At 29.6% G+C, this 13,920-nt stretch overlaps 1 protein-coding gene and 1 long non-coding RNA gene across 6 annotated transcripts in view; one reads left to right on the top strand and one right to left on the bottom strand.

The window, feature by feature from the left end:
• The window catches only part of LOC102679312 (dual specificity tyrosine-phosphorylation-regulated kinase 4), a 176,900-nt gene that overhangs the window by 127,851 nt on the left and 35,129 nt on the right, over positions 1–13,920 (bottom strand). Inside the window, exon 1 of one of the 4 annotated variants that reach the window (XM_006608738.2) lies at positions 2,185–2,408. The exons of 2 other annotated variants lie outside the window; for them this stretch is intronic. The gene's annotated coding sequence lies outside the window, so the exon portion shown is untranslated. Of the gene's footprint in view, positions 1–2,184; positions 2,409–13,920 lie in introns of those variants that run through there. One more of the 4 variants, XM_006608736.2, reaches the window with a different exon arrangement.
• On the top strand, positions 9,299–13,199 carry LOC102680153. 2 transcript variants are annotated; one of them, XR_004151559.1, is made up of 5 exons: positions 9,299–9,772; positions 9,915–10,316; positions 11,744–12,490; positions 12,552–12,685; positions 12,868–13,199. It is a non-coding gene; the product is annotated as an uncharacterized LOC102680153 (long non-coding RNA). The 2 variants fall into 2 exon arrangements; XR_004151557.1 differs by having other exon boundaries at positions 9,304–10,316.

Below are 13,920 nucleotides of genomic sequence, written 5' to 3'. Positions count from 1 at the left end.
GACGAAAAAAAAAAAAAAGAAAAAAAATTGTAATCGATATAAAAGTCTCTTTTTTTTTTTTTTTTTAATAACTTGTGGTATGATCTCTCATGAATAAATCGCGTTACACGTAAATTATTCCTTCCGATACGATCTAAATGATCTCTCTGGTTTATGATTGGTTATAAAATATTTATTTGGATACGAGAATTTCATTCCTAATCTTATTCTAATATTTTATTTATAATTTTAAATAATTATTTTTCAATTAATATTCAATAACTTCGTCCAACGTGTACGATAATTTTATTTCGGTAACATAACCTAACTTTTTCTTCGCTTTCATTTATTTCATCATTCGTAACGAAATTTTGTCATTTTCGACTATTTTCACATCATATTGAACGAATTCAATTGGACATCGAACTATTTCCAGCGGTATATGTTCATGAAAAGCTTCTTTTCGACGTCTTAAATAGCTTATGTGTCCCTATTCTTGATCGATACATCTAGCACGTGAACGATTACCTCTTTGAACCGATGCCCTTAAAGAAATTCAGGTCACAGTGCACGGTCACTCTATCTCATCTTATTTACGCTGTTGGCCAACCTCGTGTCCCGGAAATACGTCCATTAATGCTCATGACTTGACTGCCATCAGCGATAGTTCGATGTTAAAACGGTTAAGTGACTCGCGATAGGCCCATTACATGCTTTACTCTCAAGTAGTGTCAGTGGAAGAAATCTAACGAGGTCTCAAATTGAAGCATCAAGTGGCGCCACCAACTGATACAGTGACATCTAAAGTTGCATGCAATTTTTGTATTTTTCAAATTCAAAAAAATATACTTTATATCTTTCAAATTCGAAATTAAAATAGCTATTTACGACAATTTTAGTCGAATTTCTGACTCTTAATTTCTCAGAATTTTTATATTATACTTCTACTGAGTCATACTAATGGAATTTTAAGTTTTTACTTTTGGAATTTTAAGAATTTTAAGAATAGCCCATCATTCTTTTTTTTTTTTTTCCTTCTTGAAATAAACTTTTATGAAAACATGAGAAAAATGTATAATAAAATATTCAAACTATGATCATGTGTATAATAATGTAATAGTGATAAAATATTTATCATGTTACACTATGATAATGGTATTCTATATATTTCAAAGTATATACGTGTAGTTATATGTTGTTTAAGTATATGATTTTTTAATATACGATTATGCATGCCTTAGTAACATATAATCAATTTTACACAAATATAAATACCAGAATTATAAAATAATCACGTTATCAAAAATAATAATATTGTTTTCGAAGAATCAATTGAAAAATGACTTCAATTCTACTTTCTTGAAATCTTTCATGAATAAATTTACAATCCATTTTCATAAATAAAGAATTTTTAAAAGAACGAACTTAATTCTAGAGAAAGTGTATCCTTTAGAAATTTGTTCTTCATTTCTTTTACCTAGCTTTTAGAATTTTAAACGGAATGAAATTTATTCAACAAGTTAGAAACACAAGAATATTTTTTCAATGCATGGATTACTTTAAAAAAATTTGTGTCGAGACAAAAAATTTTTCTAATTAAACGAAACAGTTATTGGACGAAAAAAAAAAAAAAGAAAAAAAATTGTAATCGATATAAAAGTGATAAAGTGATTTTTTTTTAATCAAACAACTATGCTATCGAGCAAGGCAAAAAAAAAAAATTCTCATCGAAAAAAAATCGTAGTTAGAATACCATAGCAAAAGAAACAAAAAAACATTCGATCAAAGAACATAAATATATCTATCTCTACACAACTATCAAGAAACGAAAAAAATAAATGAACTACATGTACCTAGTGATGCGCCCTGAAACATTTCGAAAATGGTTTCGAATTTTGAACATGATTCGATACTTAAAACCCTCGAAAGATAAGCATTAAAATTTTTCTTTTCGAAAGCAACCTCTTGATAGATTTTTACATCCATATCCATCAACCTCTCGAAAACATTTCAAGTATCGAGACATGTTCGAAATCGATTCGAATAATCCTTTCCCAATATTAAAAGAAGAAAAAAAAAAAAAAACTTTTCGAATAACCTCGAAATTGATCGAACGCCCATCACCGACTAACTAATCTCGCGTTTATGCGTAACAACAACGGGATGACAACGATCAGAGGCACGAATAGAACGTCACTGACTCACCACATGAGACCTATGATGCTGATGATGCATAGTATGATGATGATGATGTCTCTTCTCCTTAGCGTGATGCTTGGCATGATGCTTGCTGCCCCTGTGCGGTGGATAAGTGTGATAAAAGATTAGGTCGAAGCAAGGCTGGCGTCACCTGACCTCGGCCATCTCGCACTTGGCCACCTCTATCTGCCTGTTGTTCGGATGATTCTGATGGCCTGGCACCGTCAATTGGGCCGGGCAATTGTTGTGCATCTTTCTAGCCGCGTTCCCGGCCGCCATAGCCGTGGCGACCACGTTGCTCGTCCCTTTCTCGTCGTTCTGCGCCGCGTTCTCCAATGTCAGATCGTTCTCGTCCAAATNGACCGTGAACGCGATACGATGACGGGCGGGCAGCATTTTCACGTTCGAGCCGATCGGTGTCACCGTGGTCGCTGGATCCAGCTTCACCAGGGCCGCTTGCAATTCCAGGGCATCCATGCTGTCGCTTGATCACGAGCGTACAATCCAGCCTAGCGAATCTCTTCGAAACGATCTTAACGGGTGTGAATCGATCCCGAGTCGAGCAAACGCGATCCGTCAACACTGTCGAACGATAATTCAGTTCCCTGATTTATCGGCCAGATAACGGGTGACGCTGAGCGAAAACGCTGCTTCTTCCATTTGAGGCGGCAACCATCCACGTTCCTCGGCCACCTCTTATCTCGGCCTCTCCTCTTTCTAGCACGAACCGCTACACCCGCGACCTACGTTCTACCTTCACATGGATATTTCGAGAAGCGGGGCAGGATTATGGAGTACCAGTAGTAGAAGGTTCACCCATGAATTCTTCTCATCCGTCGTGGAACGAATCATCACACAAGTATGCCCGCTATTTTTATTTTGTTTCTGGGACGCTGTGTGTGGAACGATCACGCCTCTCGTGTCGTTCAGGGGAGACACTTTATTTTTTAAAATATTCGCCTCCTCTCCTCCTCTCGTTCACCTCCACGATTTCTGCGATATCACTCACGCGATCGTTTTTCGATTTGTCGAATGGTTTACGAGATTTCGCCACTTTGAAAAGTGTACAGGTCTGCAAGGAAAGAAACGTGATGTTCCCGGTCACGTAAATCGAGAAAATCATGTTCACTATATTCTGTCCAACGAGTAGTCAGTTCGCTGTTTCATAGTAGGTGTACGTGTCCCATTTAGGACCGAGAGAAAATTTATATGTGTGTTTTTGATATATCAAATTGTCGGGAAAAGAAAGTAGAATTTATCAAAAAGTTAATCTTTCCTGAAGAGAAAAATAATTCGTTAAACTCTAGTTATTTAGACGAGAATTTGATAATAATTGTGCATCTCGAGATAAAATTTTTTATAAAGATTAACAAAATTGTTTTATTAAAAATATTTATCGATATTTACACCTATCTTAGACTATACAATCTAGAATTTCTTTTTACATTTATTACACAATTAAAAAATTGTTAAAAGTATTTTTCTCACTCATCAAGATTTTCAATTAATTAACATTGTCTCAAAATTGTTTTATTAAAAATATTTATCGATATTTACACCTATCTTAGACTATACAATCTAGAATTTCTTTTTACATTTATTACACAATTAAAAAATTGTTAAAAGTATTTTTCTCACTCATCAAGATTTTCAATTAATTAACATTGTCTCAAAATTGTTTTATTAAAAATATTTATCGATATTTACTCCTATCTTAGACTATACAATCTAGAATTTCTTTTTATATTTATTACACAATTAAAAAAGTGTTAAAAGTATTTTTCTCGCTCATCAAGATTTTCAATTAATTAACATTGTCGCAAAATTGTTTTATTAAACATATTTATCGATATTTACTCCTATCTTAGACTATACAATCTAGAATTTCTTTTTATATTTATTACACAATTAAAAAAGTGTTAAAAGTATTTTTCTCGCTCATCAAGATTTTCAATTAATTAACATTGTCGCAAAATTGTTTTATTAAAAATATTTATCGATATTTACACCTATCTTAGACTATACAATCTAGAATTTCTTTTTATATTTATTACACAATTAAAAAATTGTTAAAAATATTTTTCTCACTCATCAAGATTTTCAATTAATTAACATTGTCTCAAAATAGCTAAAACCGTCTCTATGATATCACGTAATTTGTACGTGAATGTTTCAATTATCTTAACTCTGACGTGATTCGTTGAACAAATTATAACTCGTTCCTCGAGTTTACGTGACATCGATCGTCGCCGATCTCGTGGACGTCGTTTGAAAATACATTTTCTACGCTCTCGTCGCAGGCTGCACGCGACTTCCACGCATCCTGAACAATAGCAACTCGAGTAGGCATCCAAGATCCGCCTCGTCATCGCGATTATGATTCTGGTTGGCGCGAGATCGCGTGAGACCGCTTCGTTACGCATCGTTGAACGATCCTCGAGATTTAACGTAGGGACCATGTTGTATCTCATCGTTTTATACTCGTACACGCCGTATCGAAATGGACAAGATTATCCTCGAAGATAAGATGGGATGAAATGAAAAAAAGCTAGCTATCCCTGTGCCTCGTTATTGAAACTTGAAAAATTCTAAAAATTCGCACGGACTGAGATACAATCTCTAGAAACGATAGAATTTAAATTCTATTTTAATCGGCATCGTTATTAAGGTGCTACTTCCGATTAAATCTTGGGATTTTGTTTGAACGTGAAATCCGGATAACGAAGAGAATTGTGAAAGAATTTTCAATAAATGATTCTATTATGGTGTTTTGATAAATCAATGTATGAATCTTTCAAGTTTTAAAAATTAATCAAATTCCTTTCTAAGATATGTGCAATTATCTTAGGCAATTGCTTACAGTTTTGTAACATTTTTAAAATTATATAGAAAATTAATTTTTAAAGAACTTAACAAATAATATGTAATAAAGATGATACGAAAAATAAAACGATAAATAATCACAAATATCCATAATAAGCTCGATTCTTTTCTAAATCATAAAAAAGAAAATTATAAAAAATATTATTCATTCATTATTTTCATTCAAATATTTGAAATTATTTAATTTCTTCAAAATTTTTTTTTTTTTAAATACTGATTATGGATATAAGGATATTAATTGATCAAATTAATATCCTTATTAATATTCGATAATAAACCGGTTTGTTATCTTTTATCAATATTAATTAATTAGGATACTGGATAATTACTAGGATAATTAGGAAATTGGATTAAACGATACGATATACTGTTCTTAGCAATTGTATCCAAATCTAGACTTCCAGAATAATGAAATATATCATTATTATTCAAATTTTTTTTAATATTATTATTATATCAATATCTTCTCTTTTTTTTTTTAATTTAATTAAAATTGATGACTCTAAGTTATGACATCTGCTCACTGATCGATTGATGAGAAAGTGATAAAATCGTACTGAGTGGATGAGAGAAAAGCTGAAATGGAAAGCTTCAATTGATGGATATTTTTTACATATGATTGATGGAGATTCAAGCGATTTTACATGATTCATGTGAAGAAAAAAGAGATAAAACTGGTCAACCAAACAAGCAACGATACTTACTTTACGTTGCTATGAATTGTAAAATTCATATAAAAAATAATTACAAGCAATTGATAATTCAAACTACTGTTTAAAATAATTTAATTATACTTGATTTTAAAATATAATATATTATAAATTTAATACTTGAAATTTTAGAATAATATTAGAAATGCAATTACAAAAGCAGCAAATATAAAGCAAAAGGGATTAATTTAATATTTTCATTTATTTACATGATTTAATTTTTACTTTGAATTTGAGGATTTGTTATACAGCGTGAACTAACTAATATTGTTTAATAAAAAAAAAGCAATAATTAAGATATTCAAACAAATTTATCAAGAGGATAATAAAATATTCAATAAAATATAAATTTCTAAATTATAATATCATAAAAATGTAAAAAGCAATGCAAAGGTAAAAGGAATGCAAAAGGCTCATAAGCTATTAAAATAAAATATAATATAATATAAGAGGAAATCTATATTAGATTATAATTATAACAAAGAAAAACAATACATATAAATTATTTGTCATTTATCCATTGTTTTAAGTGATAATATATTTTATTTATAAATTAATTTAAAAACATTATTAAAAATATTATCCTGTATTTTTAATTATTATTAATTTTAATAAGATATAATAACTTACAAATGTTTATTAGATAGTTCATGTAACCTACAACAAACTATATAGAGAAAAAAATAAGAAAAAAATAACCTGAAAAAATTCATATTTTGCATTCAAATGTCGAATGTATATATATTTCCGATTTGTAATAGGAGACGAAAACGTGATTCACTCGAAACTGTCGGCACAGATAGAAAGTAGAAAATTTGCATACAACATCCTAGATACAGGATACCTTATGCTGCATTTTATAATGGCCGTTTTTTTTTTTTGATGTAGAAAAATTATCTGAAATACAAGACTTCTTTTTTCAAATATAAGTGGATTCAGTCTTTATGAAATACAAAAATCGCTCAAAATAATCAATATATAACTTCTAAGTTTACAAATTCTACACTTTCTATGAATTTGATTAAGTTTTATGATTTTTGATTTGAAGTATCTCTAATAAGTAAGTTATGAATTACAATATTTTCTATTTTTCTTTCTTATAAAATATATTTATAGATAAAAAAGAAATTCTGTGAAAAAAGTTCTCTCATCAAACACTTTTAATTTTATAATAAATGAATCCATTAATAGTATTAATAATATTAATTATAAATTAAATAATATTAATTCTGTATTTCTTATAAGTTAACCTATAAATTAACCTAACATTGTCATTAAGTTTTTAGTTTTTTTTTTGTTATCCTAATAATTTAATATTAATATTACATTACCTTTTTTAGTAAATATGCTTTAAATATAAATTTATAAAAACTTTTTTCATTTATTTTATTATTCAATATTATCAAATCATTATACGATTTCCCACTTATATGTCAATTATAATATGTTTCTACATAACCTATACAGTAACAAAAAAATTATAAAAAAAACATCTCTGAAGGACAACTGAGAAGAAAAATCCTTATTTTATTTGAACTAACATCAATAAAAGTTAAAGAAAACCAATAAACCAAACAATTTTAAGCTTTCATTTGATCATTTTCCGTGAAGATCTTCACTATTGTCCTTGAAGCGAATAGCAATTAAAAGCGCCTATTCCACGAATTATCTATTCGTAAACGAGTCAGCAGCAGACAAATTTTATACCGGCTTTATGGAATTTTATCTTGCTTTATGTTTGATGCAGGTATTCGTGAAAGGAATTCCAAGGGCACTAGTATCTGAACCTCGAAAGGACGGTCAACGCACTATGGTTTTCTTTGTGCGATTCAGCCGCATTTCTAAATCGTTTCAACGTACCATTGAAAAGCGGTTCAATTCTGGAGACACAAAGAACGCCCACAGAGAATCAGCAGCATCTACTTTCGACAATCCAACATGTCTGGTAGTTTTTATAAAGTTTCAATGGAATTGATTTTCCTCACTTTCAAGTTGATTGAAAAGAAATAATATTATGTTCTTTCTTGTTTTAGGTTAGGTTTGGTAGATTCGAAGAATGAAAAAATTGTTATTGAAAACTATTTTATAACAAACTATTTTAATATCTAAACAAATTATTTTCTTATCTCAAAAATGATCTATATAATGGGAAAAAACAAATATACTCACAATGAAACCACATGTATTTATAACCTGCACGCCATAAGGTATTATAAATTAACCTAGTATCTCATCTATAACGAACAGACAAAAACTAAAATACAATCTGTCTTCACGTTAACGCATAAAGATTGATCACGTCTATATTTTCCATTCGAGAGGAATATAATTACTGATTGGAAAAGAAAATCACAGGATATCCCGGATGACGAAGCTGAATCGATCGTTAAAGATGAAGAGATTAAGTTGAATGTTCCAAACAAAGGATCTCGAACTGGACAATGGCTTCTTTCGCCCTCGATGCTTCTAGTGACCTTTGTCACAGAAAGAGAAAGCGAATAATCAGAGTAACAAGGAACCATAACACGATAGATGGGTCTTCAGCAACTATAATGACGTTTTCTCGTTGTGGTGCGACCAATCGTGCAACGGTAATTAAAGGGCGTGGAAACTAGGTGGCTGTGCGTTTTTTTTTTCTTTCGACACAGATACGATGAAAAATGCGCCGCATATTGTGCACATTGAAAAAAATACCACACTGTATATAATACTAGGTGGTAAGCGCAGAAAATTTTCACTCAATAGTGAGAAACTTAGTGTTGCGAAAGAAAATAAGCCAAAATCTTTCTCTCTCTTCTAATAATCAATCATTTAATATGCAAAATTAATTAATGAAAGAATACATTAATTCCCCATTATTTTCATCATTATGTCATTTTAATATAATGTGATATTTCACATTGTAAATTGTAGAAATAAAATTATAAAATAATTTTAATAATTAATATTTTTAATAATATAAAATTTTCAAATGAAATCAAGAATTCTTCTTGAAATATAATTGCATGATAAAAGAATAATTATACTTAACTTTTTTGTTTTAATAAATGTCAATTTAAGAAGAGTTATTGATTTTTAATTGAAATTTAATAATTAAACTTTTGTTTATATATGTATAAATACATATGAAATAATCAATATTAAATTTAATTAAATTTTAGTTAAATTAAATTTGATAATTTAATCTTGTGCATTACAAGTAGTATTATGTAAATTAATATTATAATTATAATCAACTTTGAATTTAAAATTAAGCTAAATAATAATTAAATGTGATTCTTCAATTAAAAGAAAAAAAGTTTATTATAGAAAGCTTTTATTCAATCAAAGCTTAAAAGAATTCAATAAACACCACTTCTTTTTGTCCAATTACTAATTGGCTTAACTTAAGGGGACTCACTTTTTTATTCATTCTTTTCTTTCGTTCAATCTTTTATTTAATTCTCATTAATTGAAATAGTATTGAAAGAAAATATAAATATATAAATATGTACAATTGAAATATTTATTTTTCATAAATTGTTAATATTATCTATATTATTTTTCCAAAATTTACATTTATATCTACTTTTTATTATTTTTTATGATTTAATCTTCCTCAAAATACACAAGCAATCAAGCTAAATCAACGAAATCATACAAAATTCGTGTCAACATAACCTACTTTACGAAACCTAATCAACTAATTCACAAACGCTTCCTTGGAATACCCTTCAAATATTCCTAAACCCAATTCAACAGAATTCCCAAACACACATCTCAAATATCCTTAACCTCCTCCTTATTCGCAAATATTACCCTCCCATCTTTCCTAACCTCTTTCCCCGCTAACTTTTATTTCTCCAGTTTCTTATTTGAGAAATTACGAGCACACATCGAGACACTATCTGTTCTGATATCAATATCGATAAACAGAAATGGGAACGAAGTTTCTGGATTTTCTATTAAACTTACTTCACTTTCTGTATGTGTACATGAATGTGTGCACCACACGTCAAGAGGTAAAGTTACAATCATCGAGGCTATTCGACCATTACAGGATGTTGGATCGGTAACGATAGGCGGATACTTTCATTTTTCTTTTTTCTTTTCTTCATTTTCTCGAACAGAATTGACCAGCTACTCTTCACTGTGGACTTTAAGAAAGGTTACCGGATGGGGGTCAGCTGTTCTTTCAGCGTGTATCCTTCACCATATAAGTGTTAAATACAAGATCTGCGAGGTTACTAGCGAAATTAGACCTGCAACACCAATAATCGAATAATAACAAAGTCGACCAGCTTATTTCCTCTTATACCCATCTATTTCGGAAGCAGCGTTATTCTACAAGATCAGTATCAGAGGCCACCACGGTTCAGACTACATCGGTTATGATCTATCTTTTTTGAAATTACTCGTTATTTTGAATGGATACTCGATGAATGGGTATTCCGGAATAGTTTAAACGTTTCTGGAAGTAATTTTAAAAGAACCAATATTTTTTGAGGTGTTGCTACGTTATTACAAGGTTTTAAGGTTAAGAAATAGGTTATGTAGGAGTAATTGGTAAGTATCACTTCAAAGTAAATATACTGTAATTTTCAGTTATATAAAAACGGTTGTTAGTAATTAATCATGATATTTAATTTAAAAGTAAAATTTTAATAATATTCTTTATAAATAGATAATATTCTTATAATACATGGTACTTTACAAAACATTCTATTTAATTATGCATAAATGCATTAAATTTTTTCAATTTTTAATATAAAAAAAATAAATAATTAATTCTTTAAGAAATAGAATTCAATTTCTTAGAATACAAATTTATTAGAATAGAAATTGTAATTAATTATTTTTTCAATATATTTTAAAAATTAGCAATTAATATTAATACTGATACAGCAATAAAACACACTGATACAAAGTTAACCAAAGATTAATTTAAATTATAATTTAATTAATATTAAAGATACTAATTAAACAATAAAATTTATAAATATATATCCCACAAATCAAAATTTTGTTGTGTTATACGAAAAATGATATTGCAAAAGGAAAAGTCACCATTGACGTGTTTCGAATTTGAGGTTAATCGCGCGCAACGGATCAAAATCGATTCCACCTGACGACGTCATCGTTCTATAGTGTCACCGGTGAACTTTCATTGTTTGTCTCCGATTACCCCCGCAATTTGTAATTTAATAATCGTCATTAATCAGCGTCATAAGTTCGTTCTCGTGTTTGAACGCCTTCGCAAAATTAACCGACGAGAAAATGGCGAAGCATGCCGTGAAGATAAAGTCGGACGCGATTCGGTCACTGATAAAAGGGTGAACGTGATTCTGAAAATGACGGCTCAAGCTGCGATTAGCCTCTCGAGTAGGTCGAGGGAAAGAAATTGCACAATGGGGCAGAAACGACGTAGGAACGACACGAAAAACCACTATTCTTGATAACGAACAATGGAGCTTTGTTTTGCTATGATACGATTACGTTGTTAACCGGTATTTTGGTGGTGTCATTTTTTTGAGACATTAGAAGCGCATAAATGTCTTTCGAGATTGATATGATACTATAAGCGATAATAAGGGTGATTTATTGATATTAGAAAGATAATTTTATGTGTAAAATGGTTAACAGTTTGTGTTCATAAAATAAATTATATAAGATTGAAGTGTAAATTAAAATTAGAAAAATATTAGAAAAATAATTGTAATGAATATTGTTACAATAAAACATATAAGATATAAATGTAAATTGGTAATATTTCTATATTTATAGATATATAAACATGTTTTCATTAGTAATCGATTAGCTCATTCTTCATCGATTTTATGATCTTAATTTTAAGCAACTTTTTTTTTATTAATTGACTTTAATTATTTGCAAAAAAATTTTTAATACTATAGCATTGAATTTGAATTATACATGTATATTCATATCAACATATGCACGCTCAAACACATTCTAATATTATTTATGTTTTTCAGAATATTCTAACCTAATCATTGAAATAATATTGCATCGAAGTTTCTGTAAGGATCAATTAAATTTGAATAAACTGGACGATTATACGAACACTTCCGTGTTCTGTGCCCGAAGAAAATGATTCTGAGTGCGGACGATAAAGATATGCTTGGCGAATTATCGGAAATACGATGTTGTCGTCGCATGTAACTGTGTGTAAACGTGTGCATGATCATAAATCACAAGCAGTGTAACTATGCATTTTACTTGCAACGATGGGGATGTCAGCAATACTTGAAGATTTACACGGAATATTTTCGTACTACGCTATATTTTCATTTCATGGAAAATCATAGAGAGACAGTTAAGATGATAGAAATAAAGATAAAATTAATAAAATAAAGTAAAATAAGAAATTTAGTAAAATAAACAAGGAAGAAACTAAAAAAATAAGTAAAAAAAAGGAAGAAAGAAAAAAATGAGTGAAAAAAAATCAAAGGAAAATAAAGACAAGGTGAAAGGAAAATAATAAAAAATGAAAGGAATGATAGTAATAAAGATGAAAAAGGAGAGAAAGTACCTTAGGCGCCGGATCCTCAATTTTGTCCACGTAGATGTATGACGAAGGTACAGACTGAGAGAAAACGATGAAAAATCGGTAGATGGCAAAGCCCCGTAACAAACACGCGAGAGAAAATTGTAGCATTTGCAGCACGTGAGAGGATTGCATGCAGTTCGTGTAAAAGGTCTAAGAATCTATGTGTAAATATGTGAGTATATATAGGGTGAGTCACCGGATACAGGAAATCAAATGGTAATATTGCATTTCAGAGTACAAAGAAACGGTCAGGTAATTCAAATGGAACTATATGATAATTATGATATATATATGTACAGAATGATGCATGCAAGTTAAAACGGACTATTTTCTGATTCTAATTGAACGAAAATGTTACTGGAGAAAGGTAAATGTGAACATATCTTTTAGCAAATATTATGTCATTTTAGCAAATATTATGAATTTTGTATCTTTTCGTTACGTAAGATTACATCATTTAATTTTTTGATTTAAATATGTATCGAGATAAGGAGATTAAAAAAATATATTCGTAAAATGTTATTATTATTGTTTTATATATTTTTATAGGTAATCAGAATTCTCTAGGACAATAATAAGTGTGCGATAATAAATTTATCAATAATACTAATAATTTACAACTTATAAATTAGAGGTTATGGAATTTCACATTTCTTAAAATTCACCCTGTATATATTAAAGCACAGAGATACTTCACCTTCAAACATGGCTGACATATCATAAGAGATATTAAGCTCGCGTAACGAAGATTGCAGCACGAAAGTTAGTAACGCTTTCTGAAACCCAGTTGAAAGATATTCAAACTGGTTCACGAGCTTTCTGCGTTATATTCATTTCCATCTTTTGCCACATGGTAAAAAGGAAGAGAAAAAGAATGAGAAGAAAAAAAGAATTTGGCTCATTAGAACTTAAAATAACAGAAGTGAGAAAAATTTGGAAAAAAATGATAGTAAAGAGGCTTGGATCATTGATCGAAGAATTTTCTTTTAAAAATTAATCTTCCAAGAAGAATTAATTTATTCTTAATTCGAAAAAATATTGACTTTCATCGACTTCGATAGTCGAATAAAAATATTTTTTTATATTTATGTTTTATAACTTTCAACAGATTATTAATATTCACGGATAATCGTATCAAATTTAAATTGCCTATAATTTAATAAATAAGCCTCAATCAAAATTTTTATATATTAATTCTTATCATTCTTTGGTCTCTCAAAAACTTTTCAAAAATATTCTCCCAAATATATTGATGTACAGTCTGAATACACGTTATTTCTTAAAAATAACTCGAAGTATAAAATCAAATCAAAGAAAATCGGATACGAATAAAACAAAATACATTCGTACCATTTCGTACAACCACTCTCGAACAACAATCCCTGCTATAAGAAGTTACTTTACGAAATTACTTTTCCATCGAAATTCTTTATCGAACCTCCATAAACCGAACGATTTACCGCTTTCACCGACTAAAACATCACACAGAGTATCAAGATAATCAGCCAAAGTAACATTGCTATCGGTACAAATACAAATTGCCTGACCCGTGAACTTGATTGCCTATCACGCCCAATGCAACTATTTCGAATCGTGGCCGTG

Source organism: Apis dorsata, unplaced genomic scaffold (assembly GCF_000469605.1).
Source record: "Apis dorsata unplaced genomic scaffold, Apis dorsata 1.3 scaffold_44, whole genome shotgun sequence".
Lineage (NCBI taxonomy): Eukaryota > Metazoa > Arthropoda > Insecta > Hymenoptera > Apidae > Apis > Apis dorsata.
The sequence above is the reverse complement of the archived record's forward strand: the minus strand, read 5'-3'. Positions and strand labels throughout refer to the sequence as shown.